Source organism: Sinocyclocheilus grahami, unplaced genomic scaffold (assembly GCF_001515645.1).
Source record: "Sinocyclocheilus grahami isolate Dianchi unplaced genomic scaffold, SAMN03320097.WGS_v1.1 scaffold209.1, whole genome shotgun sequence".
Taxonomy (NCBI): domain Eukaryota; kingdom Metazoa; phylum Chordata; class Actinopteri; order Cypriniformes; family Cyprinidae; genus Sinocyclocheilus; species Sinocyclocheilus grahami.
Window position 1 is genome coordinate 1,372,196 of NW_015505388.1, and position 15,416 is coordinate 1,387,611.

A 15,416-nucleotide genomic window follows, 5' to 3' on the forward strand; every position below is an offset into this window, starting at 1 on the left:
CAATGTAGGAAACCGATCCGGCGTGACGCAGCTGACACAGAACAGCATACGTTGTTGCAGGGTGATGCGCAGGAGACGATTTGTTGAATAAAGTTTTTTTCTTTCGTGCACAAAGTATTCTCGTAGCTTCGTATAATTGCGGATGAACCACTGATGTCACATGGATTATTTTACCCATCTCCTTGCTACGTTTCTGGACTTGGGAACATTTCAGTTGCGTTGCTGTCTATGCAGGGTCAGACAGCTCTCAGATTCCATCAAAAATATCTTAATTTGTGTTCCGAAGATGAACGAAGGTCTTACGGGTTTGAAACGACATGAGGGTGAGTAATTAATGACAGAATTTTCATTTTTGGGTTAACTATCCCTTTAACCTTACATTTTAACACCTCTTTTTTTTTTACAAAGCAGATCATAGATCATATATTTTGTCTATAGCCTTTAACAGCTTCATAAATAGGAAGATTTCAATACATGAGGATTCTGAATGAGATTTTTTTAGCAAGCCATTAAATGACTTGAGACTCGACTCGTGACCAAAGACTCGACTCAGACTCCAGCGACAAAGACTTCAGACTTGACTTGGACTCCGAGTGAAAGACTTGTTAGCATCTTAGACTTAAGACTTAAAATTAGAAACTACGGTATGCCAACATACCGTATACCATAACAGAATATATCTGACATGGCTTTCAGGCACTGATTTCTGTAACATCAAGTGGATTTTTCAAAAATAAACTTTCTTCTTAGCTGCTGATCAGGGTGAGAATTCCTAGCATTTCATTAAAAAACTGCATTTCGTTAAAAAAAATCAATATTGCAGCATTATTGAATTTACAAAGTATTAAAAACTATTTTAAACATCTATTTAAAATGTGATATCAAATGAAACTTTTTAAATTCACAAAATGAATAAACACATTTGACCAACATGGTTCAATAAGGTCTTGTAGAGACCTAGTAGATTCTCAAATATCAGAAAAAAATTGAAATGCAATTTTCAAACTGATAGTTGGTTGTCCTTCAAACAACAACACGATAACACACAGAAGCAGTCTGAGTAAAAGATTGTTTGAAAAGTTTAACTGACCTGCTGGTTTGGCAGTAATTATGGACATGCTGCTATAAGCATAATGAATACAAAAACATTTATCTGAATCGATATGCCCACACGACAGAGACAAAGCAATTCTCTAATATAATATAACTCATTATAACAAATATTTTCACATTTGTCATAATAAACCGACCAGATGCCCAAGGACTGGCAAGCAGAATAATAAACGTACAGATTGATGTTCTCAGATAATGGGAGGAAACTAATTTTACTGTCACTTAATGGCCAAATATGGGCGTTTCCCATACTGTCAATATAAATATTGCAGCTACCAGAAATCTCCAAATTCCAGAAAAAGGAATTATTGCATAAAAGAGGTGATATTGGCTGTCTCTCAAAACACAGTGAGCTGTCTATATAATCAGCATATGACGCCCAAAAATGTTGTCAAGGTAGGGAGCTAACTAGGTTTTCAGTCTCAGCCCGTTTAAACGCTGCAAACGTGCCTACGATGCCCAAAAATATTGTCTGGGTGGGCAACACACTTGCTTTTGAGACACAGCCATTATGCATTGGGCCTAGTTTGAAACTGTGGCAGCTCAGGCCCGTTTCCTCCTCCAAACACAATCAGAGTTACAACAGGTTTATCTATGTAACCAGCCATGCCTAAAATGTTATTAAAGCTCTGGGGCCTCACTTCACACCGTTTTGTAATATACAATATTATTTTATAACTCAAAAGCAAGAGTGAACGTGAATGTAAATACAGCAACAGAAACTTGCTAACGGCTAACAGCTGGACACCAGCAATACACAATCAGCTCGTGACAGCGAATTAAAAGCTATTAAAACATCAAAACACCCCTTTTAATTATACAACAAGCCCATATTATAATTCACAACTTGGTAAAAACGAAAAAAGATCAACTAGTGCCAAAAACAACCGACCTGCCCACGTCAAAACCACTTGTTTAGCCACAAATCAACCACCTCAAACTAACCTGCCGTTAAATGCTATTTAGCTTGAATAGATAATAAAAGCGGATATGCGGGTAAAACGTGAGTTTATAAATAGCCTATATAAGAGATGCCAAATATCCAGACGTCTTTAAAATCGCTCATTGAGCTGTTCGAGCTAAGCTAAGTGAGCACTGACTTGCAAATCATCTGCTATTAGCCGCTAGCTTCCTTTAGCTTCGTACACAAACCCACTTACCCACAATCAAACTGGATCTTTCCTCCATACGACCCCAGATTGGATCATTTAAATGCTGTTTAATAATTACTCAGCCGCGTGCATGTGCCTGGATGTCCCGATTATGAATAACACGCCTGTGTTGAGAACAGGTCATTGGTTTATTGTCTGCTGTTGGGTGTTTTTCCTGCGTCACCAGCATCGACCGCTGCTGCCCCCCTCCCTTAAACTGCCTTCAGCCACTCTCTCTCTCTCCTGTGTCAGGCTGCTTAGAGACCCGTCACCGTGCTATAGGATGGAAGTAAATGAGAAGTGTATATCCGTGCATTAACTGCCTGGACGTGTGACTCAGCTGAGCATGCGCGGTTTCGAGGACTGCTCGCCTACCTAACACCTGATTTAGTGACATTCAAAAGCGTAGTACCGTTCTTCTTATAACAAAATTAACGTTGTTGATTCTCTTGAACACATTTATACTAGAAATGTTGCTTAAAAACCTTTGTTTAGTCATAAAGTTGTAATTTTGGGACAAAGAATACAAAATAAAGAATTCACTTCGTATTAATAACAAGTAATTCTCTTAATAAATTATTTGTCTGGCTTTAAATGTCTCAACAAAATTTACATTGAATATATTATACTTTTTTTAATTACAAAAGTTTCTGGAATAATTTGGAAAAGTATATTTTAAGAGTGTAAAAATGGGTGTACTGTATTTTAAAGATGTATTAAAGAAATGTTATTAATAATAGGCTATGATAAATTGGTAATAAAATATAGTTAAATTCCAGGATAAATACCATAAACATAGAAATAGACACTTTGCAAACTGAATTTATCACTTTTTGGAAATAATGTTTGCTTGTACAAACACCACATCTATATATACAGTGGTGTGAAAAAGTGTTGGATTTCTTATTTTTTTGCACGTTTGTCACACTTTAATGTTTCAGATCATCAAACAAATTTAAATATTAGTCAAAGATAAGTATAATGTACTATATATATAGTGATAACAGACATCATGCACATACCTATTTGCACACTCACCATGAGCTAAAGGAAAGTAGTGTTCTAAGCAGGCAACATGAGCATTGTCTAGGAGAAAAACCAGTTGCAACCAGTTTACACCTTTTCCTGCATGCTTGAAAGACTGGGTGATGTCTTTCATGAAAGCCAGTGCATTAGAAACAACATAAACCCACGGAGTGTGACATACTGTACATGGATCGCACTTTAAAATCTCAACATTTTAATGCTGGCTGTCTCGACACCTGCCAAAGAATGATATTTTCTAAATAGATGACATGTAATCAGGGCTGTAACTGAAACAATAGGTATTACCCTTAATAGATGTTTTTAACAGTAGTTATGATACATGGTTGTCACATGACCTCAACACGTGAGTGGAATAAAGCAATCAGGTTGGAAATAAAAGCTGTTCTTTTTCATTTTATATGAAAATTTCTGGCAGTCTGATAAAATAAGTTAAAAAAAAGTTAAAATTAGCAGCTGCCTGTAATGGCTTATTTTTCATCTAAATAAACGGACAAGTTAAGGTTTGCATTGTGGGATACAGTATATTGTACAGTGCTGCTGTGTACATTGTATAATGCATATTATAACAAATGCCGTACCAAACAATTCTGTATACATGCTGTACACATACATACTGTAAAATAAGAGAAGTATATTAGTATTCTATTCCGAACCCAATCCACTTTATAGACCAGGGCTCACCAAACTCGGTTCTGGAGGGCCAGTGTCCTGCAGAGTTTAGTTCCAATCTTAATCAAACACACCTGAACCAGTTAATCAAGCTCTTACTAAGGGTGTAGGCTATTCACACCTGTCTTGTTTGGTTCGATTGAATCAAACTCAAGTTCGCTTCCCCCTTTGGTGCGGATCTTTTGGGCAGGTGTGAATACAGCAATTGCACTTGGGTGCGGCCCAAACAACCGTACTGAGACCCAGCTGAAGAGGCTTCCAAATGAACTCTGGTACGGTTGAATGGATGAACCAGTGAATGGATGACCTTAGCACACATGTTGTTTTGTTTACAATTTCTGGTTCACTTGCAAAAAGAGCAGTGTGAAAGCAAACTGCACCAAACTTTCCTGGTGTGAATACACCCTAAGTATACTTGAAACTAGGCAGGTGTGTTTAGGCAAATTGGAGCTAAACTCTGCAGGACACCGGCCCTCCAGGACCGAGTTTGGTGACCCCAGTTGTAGACCAAAGCATTAATAAACATCCTTTATGACAACCGTTTGCTTTAAAAGAAAAAGTGCAGTTGTTTCAACTAAATTCTAGCCTACTACAATGACCTGGATGAATGAAATGCTTCATGGACAGGCCACCTGAATAACATGAGTCACTCAGCTGGACAATCTCTGCTTGAATAGAGCTTGACCCCTACAATCCATCAGTGACATGCATTCAACTGATTGGTCACTCAAAGGTTTTTTTGTGGTGCAGAGAAAACCCCAATGCCTGGCAAAGTGTGGATGCAGGTTCTTGTGTAGTGTAAAGAATGGAAAAGGCTGAACTTTAGTCACCTGATCTAAAGAGGAAAGCACCTTCAGTACCAAGTCTGGGTAGGAAAGACTGGGTGATGTCTTTCATGAAAGCCAGTGCATTAGAAACAACATAAACCCACGGAGTGTGACATACTGTACATGGATCGCACTTTAAAATCTCAACATTTTAATGCTGGCTGTCTCGACACATGCCAAAGAATGATATTTTCTAAATAGATGAATGTACAGCGCTCTCTCCCACCTTCAATACCACGTCTGAGGTGCCCTTGAGCAAGGCACCGTGGGTACATGTCGCTGATGAACTCACTTGACATCAACGCTGCTTTAAATATTCAAGATGAAAACTGAAATATTGTAACTCCATATATTCTATTCAAGCGCTTTTATAGCAACAGATCAACAGCGAACGCGTTAGTTGTCGTGCATGTAAATGTGTGTATTGGGACATTATTCCAGACCATTTGTGGGGTTTTTTCCGTACGGTAAGCAGAGATCGAGGCACCTAGTATACTGCCTCGTATCTCATATCTAGCTAACCACCAAACTATTCTAGCAGACAGTACGATGCTAAGCCATATTCTGATTCAACTGCTCACCGCTTAACAACGCCGACATGACAAAACTGTATGATCTTTGGAACAATAATGTAATATTTTGATGTTTCACTGAAACACCAGATGTCACTGTGGTTCCATGTTCTAGACTAGTGTTTCTCAACGCATTTCCAAGACTCTAGTTTTGGAGGACCGAAAAAAGTGCCACCAAAGCAGTATTTCCACCTAGTTTTAACTATTTAAAGGGGTCCTATTATGCTCTTTTTAGTTGGAAATGTGAAATGTGCTGTGATTGGTTAGCTGGGCCAGTGTGTGCTGTGATTCTAATTCCTAGTATGGGTAACCATACTTGGCCACATGTCACTTCACTTCATGTAATCAGGGCTGTAACTGAAACAATAGGTATTACCCTTAATAGATGTTTTTAACAGTAGTTATGATACATGGTTGTCACATGACCTCAACACGTGAGTGGAATAAAGCAATCAGGTTGGAAATAAAAGCAGTTCTTTTTCATTTTATGTGAAAATTTCTGGCAGTCTGATAAAATAAGTAAAAAAAAAAGTTAAAATTAGCAGCTGCCTGTAATGGCTTATTTTTCATCTAAATAAACGGACAAGTTAAGGTTTGCATTGTGGGATACAGTATTTTGTACAGTGCTGCTGTGTACATTGTATAATGCATATTATAACAAATGCCGTACCAAACAATTCTGTATACATGCTGTACACATACATACTGTAAAATAAGAGAAGTATATTAGTATTCAATTCCAAACCCAATCCACTTTATAGACCAGGGCTCACCAAACTCGGTTCTGGAGGGCCAGTGTCCTGCAGAGTTTAGTTCCAATCTTAATCAAACACACCTGAACCAGTTAATCAAGCTCTTACTAAGGGTGTAGGCTATTCACACCTGTCTTGTTTGGTTCGATTGAATCAAACTCAAGTTCGCTTCCCCCTTTGGTGTGGATAGCTGGGCCAGTGTGTGTTGTGATTGGCACCACTCTGCGCCTGGTCGGGAAACGTCATGCCCCTTACCATTACTGCTAGCTTCTGTGTAAATATTGCGTCAATATAAAAATCAATTGGAGCAAGATTTAAACCCGGATGATTGTAACCACTCTAAGTTCATCTGCCTTGGGAAAGCTAGCGTGTCTCCGACATAGTGATAACACTCGTTGCCTTCTCTAGTGCAGCTCAACCAGGTCTCGTCCCATTCGTCGATATTTGTGATATCACAAATCCCGGAAAATATGCGTTGTAGTCCAAACGAGTCATTCGTTGTAGTTTTTTAAAAATATCTCCTTTTGAAGTGGACTTTGAGCTTTGTAACTTTACAGATCTTTTTTATGCTCAAACAGCAACATTACAGACTAATTAAAGTTGAAAAAGTGAAAAAGCATAATAGGACCCCTTTAAGAGTTTTAGAGGTTTTTAAAGGTTTAGTACACCCAAATACTACTTTCTTTATTGCAATTAAACCTGGTTCCTAGGAATGTTGAGTAATTATTGGGTCTAAGTAGCATAATATAATAACTCAAGTAAAATAAACAAGGAATCATGGTATAGTCTTTTCAGTCACTAGATCAACCACATTTTCAAGTACAGAGGGAAGACACAAGAATGACTCTGGGGGTAGATTTAAGATTGTGTATATTTGATAAAATAATATATTACAACAGTTGAACTTGAACACACACAAAAACAAATTTGTTCATGACGTGAACCACATAGAAATAACTTCATGGATAACGTATTCACTGACTCCTAAGAGAGAGAAGTGAATGAAATAAGGAACATTTAGTTGAACATGTTCAACTCTCTAATTTTAAATTTCATATTTAAAAGATCTTAGTGACCACAGAGCGCACACACATATACGATACAAAAATAATTATATCAATCTTCATACCAATTAATGTTCATAATACGGTTATTGCATACTGTTCAAAGATTTGGACATTTTTTATTTTGATGTTGTGGGAACAAAGGTTCTTGAAACATTCATGTCAATAAAGCCCATCTGAACTGAGAAAAAAAATAATAGAGAGAGATGCAAGAAATCTGAATAGAAATAACATATTATTGACATGACTTTTCCTGACCTTTAAATATTTAAAGCACACATTGTGATGTATGCAGCAGCACTACCTACCACCTGGATGCTCTCCCCTCTTTTCTCAATTGTTTCTCTATCACCCTATTAAATTCTTCCACTTCACTGAAATAGTAAATGGAGAACATAATCACTGCTGCGTTAACAGAAATACTGTTAACGCTTAAAAAAAGGATACATTGGACATTGTGTAAAAACAATTCCATTTTCTACTCTTACCTGTGATGATAATCCGGACCAGGGAGGAAGGCCTGCTCAGCATCCTGCAGAGACAAATTCTGAAGCCCAGCCAGGCCATATATGATGGCCTATCAAAAGAAAATTGTTAATTGAAATATACACAGATCTGTACATAAGTAGCATACGGTATAATATACAGTAGGGTTTGAAAGTGCAGAAACATGCACAATACATTATATTGTTATTCATACCTCTGGAAATAGAACACCACAGATTAACTGCACTTCATCTGTGAAGCTCAGTTGCGTAGGTGTTTTATGTAGTACTGACTTCAGAAAAGCAAAAAGATTGTCCTGCTGTTCTTCACTGTCAAGGTAGACAGGCACCTGGCGAAAGGACTTCGGAGGATACCACTTTGAAGTCTTCCCGTTGAGTACGTCCTACGGGCAAATTATTTTGCCACAATTATTACAATTATTTTGTGGTAATAGGATTTTTAAGTGTATTGTGTAATAGTTGTTAGTGAAGGAACAACTGACTTTAAAGCTAGAATATGCAGAATTGGAGAAACGAGCAAGACTAAGTTAGATTTTGAAAGCAATCAACCGAAAATATTCCACCCCCGACATTTAGGGCTTATTTCAAAGCCAAACCTCCAAAACAAATGAACATGCACTGCCTAATTACTGCAGAGTACTGCTGGAGTACTCCGCTGAAGATCAATGAGTGCATGGGCAGATTGTGTGCAGGTAGGCAAGTACGTATTTAGAGAGGCAGGTAGGCAACCAATCACAGACAGGATTTTTATTGGCCTGTGACTGCCATTAAATGGGCCGCATAGTTGACAATATTTTTAACAAAAGCCCTGGTTGATTTATTTACTGTGAGTCTGTAATGATGAATATGTCTAAGTACCACCAAATGCTGTTCAGCTCCCGGTGACTGTACAATGAAGTCCACTAGTCTCTTTTCTTCTGCAGTGCGGTCAAAGACAGCCTGCATGTGGGCTGGAATTTCCTCAGTGATGGCACGCTTTCTTGGCACTCTGAATATTGGCTGAAGGGTTCCCTGTAACAAGCTTCTGGCCTCATCAGTCCAGAAGGCAAACCTCTGGCCATACCTTTCAAACATTAACAACAAGATTAATCTAAAGTATTGCATAAAACAATTACTGGTGTCTACTTATAACATGAAGTTAATGTAGTCAACAGGTGAATATACACATATTGTTTATTGTTTAGGGCTGTCATACCCATCAATTTGAAAACGCTCCATTAGAAGAAGACACCACCACTTCCGAATTAAAGGCATGTCCATCTGAAAGAAATGTGACAATGATAAGGAGAGTCTTTAGTTTTTAATGTATCTCTTTCCTTCAAGATAAACAAGTATGTATATAAGAAACATTTAAAGTATCAATTTCATCCTTATATACATTTTTGAATCAACTCACCTCCTGGAATTGAAACCCTGTGCTTGTCACAATGGAAAGTGTATACTGAAACAGAGAAGAAGGAAAACATTTTATTTACTATGTTGACAGAAACATGCAAATGGTTTTCACACACACACAAAAAAAGGGACACTTTACCATAAGCATAAAAATCCCACAGTCATTTCCACAGATCTGGCGTGGCAAGCCCTATAATCAACAAAAAAATAAGGTAAGATTAGTGATACATGAAACATGACTGATAGATCAAAGCTGCTGTCTTCTCTGTCCCATGTCTTGTAAATGAAATGCAGATTACGGGCAATCATATTTCATTGGAATATCTAATTATGCAATATATTATTCATCACAATATCATGCCCAGTCTTCTCAGTCCAGCTCCCAGGATCAATTTTCTGAGCAAGATCTCTATACAATAAAAAAAATACAAATAATTTGAAACAGATAGATGTGACAACCACTGAGACATTAAGCTATAAGAACATAGCCAAAACATATCATTACAGGCTATAGGAACGTAGCCAAAATGTAAATTGCTATATGAACATGGCAAACAGTATGCCTCAAATGTGGACCTAAAAATGGCTCTGTACTCAGCATCACCAAACCCAGACTCATGCAATGTGTACTGCAAGTCTAAAAAGAGGATCTCTCTCAGGAATGGCTTCATGATCTATAATGTGATAATGGTTAAAGACATGCACATGAGTTTAAAAGTCATTAGGACAAAGAGTAGAGCTGCAGTTCACTTTGTTGGAATACACATGAACTAACCAACTTAATTACCACTACATGTACTATGTAGTATCTAGTAACAGTAACATTCCTTTACACAGAGAACGAAGTGTTCTGGCTCGTTTGCGTCGGTCCAACGTGGAAAGACTAAGACGTCTTTCATGTCGACATCCTCCTAACATTAATGAAAAATGTTGTCATTATGCAGTTCTACATTTTTGTGACACCATACATATGTTATATTCACTCACTGGAAAGTTGGCAGTGATGTTGCTTTGTGTATCCTTCCATGTAGGAACAACAAACATGTCCTCTATTTAAATGTCTTTGCCCTATGAGGAACAAACAGCAACTTTGAAAGTAGACAATAAAATAACAATAAATTAACAGCACAAATTTAGGCTTTAGTCTCAGATAAAAGTTACATATATGTTGCTGAGCTGCTTCATGAATCAATTTAAAGCAGGCATTGCCAATCTGCAAGAAACAATCAAAACTCATCAGTGAACAAGCATAAAAGAAAAAAAATGCCGTTTCCCTTCCTTGTTTTGATTAACTCCCCAGTACTCACATGAGAATCCATGTCTCTTAGCAACCCCAGGCTCCAGAATTCTTCACGTGTGATACATAAGGGCCCTTCTTCCACAATAATTTCCGCTGCAGGCCATCCTGTGTCCAGCACATAATTGAGCTGCAAATAACAGATATTATTATTATAATAGTGTGTGACATGAAAAACAATTACTATTTGTGCTAATTAACTTACCAGTTTGTCCTGGATAGGATTCCATTCTTTTGCAAAGGGCTTACATGTCAAAGCGTAGTCAATGGCCACTGTCAGGGCCACGGCTTCTGCTGAATCAAAAGTAGAAAATCACAATATATTAATTCATTAATAGTCATATGTGTTAGTGCAAGTCTAATAATGTCCAATGTACCAGGTTGAGCAGTGGAAGGTGTCTTAATGAAAACTGTAATTTCTAAAAATATAAATATTTCAACTATACAAAACAGTGAATAATAATATGCTGTATTTGTGATAGATTTGCATATCAAATTTGAAAAGTTACCCAACACTGCCTGGCTGTGGATATTCATAGCTATCTTGGTATCGAAAGCCTTTTTTATGTCGCCCAGTCGTTGTTTGTGTTTGTGACAATTGTAGTGGTGAATGATATTCCTCATGAGAAACAGATGAGCTGATGGTAAAGCCATGTTTAAGAAGTAATTTTTGCAAACAGCTGTTGCTGTTGACTATTCCAGCAAGTTGCGGGACCAGGCCAAGCTTCTGCAGGGCATCACGGGCATCCTTTGTGTTATCTTCATGGAAACGATCATACAGAGCATAATGCTCTGCTGAACCAGTTATGGGATGGCCATCACAGTCTGGGACCACTTTCTTGCAATTCAACCAAGTAAGTGACACATTTAGTTTCCCATCTTTGGCTAGTGCTGTTTTCTGGAGTTGGGGCCTTTAACCGTCCTTCAAATGGTTTGAAGGGCAACCTTTCTGGTTCTCTCAGATTCATGTGTGTTGCTAGTCCACGTGCAGAGTCATATATTACAATATTTGGCATGTATTTCCAAGAAAGGAGCATGTCTGTGAAGTCACGTGGGCTTTCAGCTCTAATGTTGCACTTTAAACTGTATACAATGCCACACGGGCACATAATCACAGCCCCAACCACCTGAAATGGAAAGAGGCAGAAATGAACAGATTGTAAAAAGACAACCTTTGTTTATCCAACTAAAAAGTTTTTCATCCTCACTGATATGTGTATGTGAAATCACTCCACTTGGAGTAACACCACTTGAAGTTATGGAAGAGTCATGGGCTAATATGGCTATATGCATTCAAGACTATTTAGAAAATCACGATCACTTCGGCTACGTTAACTTTCCAATGAAATGCATCACAATTGTTTTTAATGTTAAACAAATAAAAATTGATTCACATTTGATACTCACACTCTGATTGTCATCCATCTTCGCTGGTCCTCTAATTCGGTAGGTGGCGTTGTCACTAAAAACCTAGGGTACTAGAAAATGCAGAAAATTGTAATGACCCCATACATTTGAATGGTACTTTAAATATAATAACAGTCCTCATTATAAACACAAAATAATAATCAACTTTAATAGTCAGTGAAGACAATTAGACTACTTTTTATTTGATTGCAGGCGGTGAGGGACCTGGATAATGGGATTAAAGGTTGAGATCCACTGGTCTAAATCCTGACTGGAAATCCTCACAAATACCATTTCTCTCTTAGAAAGAACATAGCTGAGAGAAAGGGAGATTTGAGATCGGTCTGTAATTCTCTAGGATCAGTTTTTGTTTTTTTAATGAGAGGCTTAGTAACGGCCAGTTTGAAGGATTTTGGGACATATCCTAATGACACTGACAAATTAATAATATTCAGAAGAGGATCTATAACTTCTAACATACATGTTGTAGGTTTTGATGATTTGACAAATTTATACAATTCTTCCTCTCCTTTAACAGAGAATGAGTGGAATTTTTCCTCAGGGGATCTCTGGTGCGATACTGTAGCTGACAGCTGCATGGTTCGAATTTTGCTTCTAAAAAATATAGATCTTGGAAGAAGTTCATAAAGTAATTTACTACTGTGCTGCTGGTGAATGTCTGTGTCTGTTGATGCTTTATTTTTCATTAATTTAACCTTTGCATTGAATAAATGCATGGGGTTATGTTGGTTTTCTTCTACACTCTTAAAAATAAAGGTGCTTCAAAAGGTTCTTCAAGCGATGCCATAGAAGAACCATTTTTGGTTCCACAAAGAACCATTCAGTCAAAGGTTCTTTAAAGAACCATCTCTTTCTTGCGTTTTTGTAATCTGAAGAACCTTCTTTCGCCACAAAGAACCTTTTGTGAAACAGAAAGGTTCTTCAGATGTTAAAGGTTCTTTATGGAACCATTTAGACAAAAAGGTTCTTCTATGGCATCGTGAAGCACCTTTATTTTTAAGAGTGTAAGAGAGATGAAAAGTAAGCAGATCTAGCAGTTTTTAGAGCTTTTCTATAAGTAGAAGTACTTTTCCGCCATGCAATACGAAATACCTCTTGTTTTCTATCAGCTGTGCTCCATTTTCAGGCTGCTCTCTTTGAGACGTGAATGTGCTTGTTATACAACAGTGTCAGACTGTTTTCTTTTTCATCTTCTTTAAGCGTAAAGGAGCAACCATATCTAAAGTGCTAGAAAAGAGAGAGTTTATAGTTTCTGTTACAACATAAAGTTTTTCTGAGCTATTGGATTTACTGAGGAATTGAGACAAATCGGGAAGATTATTTACAAAGCAGTCTGAAGCTGTGTCCGAAATCGCTCACTCGTTCACTCATTCACTAATCCCTATATAGTGTATGGCAGTTGAGTGCACTATATCAGAAAGGAGTTAAATAAGTGAACGGATTCGGACGGTGACGTTTACACTGCGCCTGAGACTTGGAGCTGTTGCAAAAACATCGTCACATATGTAGCCTTCCTTATTTTAGAAAATAATAGTAATAGCAATAACACTCAAAATGACTTTATATTGTAATTATACATACCTCCTCGTCAGCTTTGTGGTTTCATCGATGGTAGCTATATTATTAATTTGTTTTGCTTTTTATATGTTCATAATAATTAAATACTATTAAACTACTGAGAACAAAAATAAACTCACATTAACACGTTCATAATTTTATGTATTTATTATTTTTAGTATCTTTGACACTCTCCCAAGCAGCATTTTGAGCTCAAATATGAGCTATATAAAAATATATTATTTTTATTTTACTGGCCTTTTCAGCGCCGCATTTGCTCTTTCTATTATAAATTTTTTAATCTATTATTTTTTGCTCGCATATCTCCAACAAAATATTTGTAGGCCCATGTACCATAATGTCTGCCTGCAGTTAAAAAGTTCTCAGAAATAATCACATTTGTTTTGCTTAACCTATATTCTAAATAGAATTTTAATGTCATACAAAAAAAAAAGTAATCGGCCTGAGTAAATTGTACCATTATAAAATCGTGACTGCACAAGTAGTGTAGTAATTTAGGAGGTGAAAATACTGTGAAATTACATACATACAAATGGCAAGAAATTTGAAAGCATAACAACTGAACGTTTATGACATGTCTAGGCACTTAAATTTTTTTAACTAAAATATAGATTATTGCAACCATATAGCCTATGAATGAAAATGCATATTTTTCAATTAAAGAAAACTTGTGGGCTGAGTGTAGGCTGCTTCTGGTGCTTGGATTTCTACTTCAGTAAAATTAGGTCCAAGTTTAACAATGCGCTAGAAGTTAATTGTATTTTTAAAAATACATTTTCCTCTCTATTTAACAGCCTTAACTTACAATAGTGAAAGACGTCTCCCCTCAGGTAGATTAAATGTTTTCCTGCCTTAATAATAGGAATAATAATTTTCCCGGTGCTCCCGATAAGCCAATCCGGGCCTGCATGCCAGACAAAGCCTTGATTAGGTCTATATTCTCTGGGCAAAGTCTCGCAATGTCACCAGCCTTGCCACATGTGTAGTGTGGTAGAAATTCCCCTACGCACCTGACTTAAGTTAACCAGCTGTCTCCCGACACCAAAATTATCCTCAGGTGACTTCTCTGACCGCACAGGCCTTAGACAATTCTGATAAGAATTACAGCTATCCGCACTGGGCAACCAGGCCTTAGACCAATGGTGTCAAACTCCTTCCTGGAGGGCCACAGCTCTGCAGAGTTTAGCTCTAACCAGCTGCAACTCACACCTGCTTGGAAGTTTTGAAAACCTTGATAAGCTGGATCAGGTGTGTATGATTAGTGTTGGAGCAAAACTGTACAGAGTTGTGGCCCTCCAGGAATTGAGTTTCAGACCACTGCCTTTAGACAGTTCAGTTAAGAATTACAGCTACCCGACGCCTAAGAATCTCACTCTGAGTCAGACGACGTCTTGCCCCCTAAGAACACTCTCACTCGGGACTAAGATCTCTAGTGTTCCACTACACCAGTAACAGACACACTCCAGACAATGCCTTTGAATATGCTTTAAACACAAAAAAAATGTTAGTTATGATTAATTAAAAACTTTACTCTTCTGAATTTCCTTGGTCTGTGATGTAAACCATTAGATAATCTAGAACATTCTATCCAACCAAAGGCAGAACTGGATAGCTAGATTCTGCAGCTTTCATTTGACTATTTGCATTAAAATCCTGTGTTATTTTGAAAATGTTATTTTGGATTTGTATATTATGAAAACTTGCTTAAAATTTACTCACCCTCGGGCCATCCAAGATAAGAATCCAAAGTAATTCGGCAGCAGCATCTCTACAGCGAAACTGTAAGTATCTCTGCTTCAAGAACAGTGATTTTTAATTTTAAAAACCATCACAGTGAAAAAGTCCATACCCTGTTGTCCTGTGACATCAAAATTCACTGACATATTTGTTTCAAATGGATCTGAACTGTTTTTGCTTTTAAACAGTGCTTGATCTGTGCATATTTCTTTCCTGATTCCGACTTTTCACTGGAGAAAGCAGTATTATGGATACAGGACTCGCCCTGGGCCCTGCCTTA

General features: G+C 37.4%; 1 protein-coding gene and 1 pseudogene across 1 annotated transcript in view; both read right to left on the reverse strand.

Annotated features, from left to right (window-relative positions):
* LOC107595873 (probable ubiquitin carboxyl-terminal hydrolase FAF-X) overlaps positions 1-2,622 on the reverse strand; it is a 42,711-nt gene extending 40,089 nt beyond the window's left edge. Inside the window, exon 1 of the mRNA XM_016286459.1 lies at positions 2,274-2,622. The gene's annotated coding sequence lies outside the window, so the exon portion shown is untranslated. The remainder of the gene's footprint in view (positions 1-2,273) is intronic.
* A 6,824-nt stretch (positions 2,623-9,446) lies between these two features.
* Positions 9,447-11,818, reverse strand: LOC107595874 (uncharacterized; annotated as a pseudogene).
* Between the last annotated feature and the right edge of the window lie 3,598 nt (positions 11,819-15,416).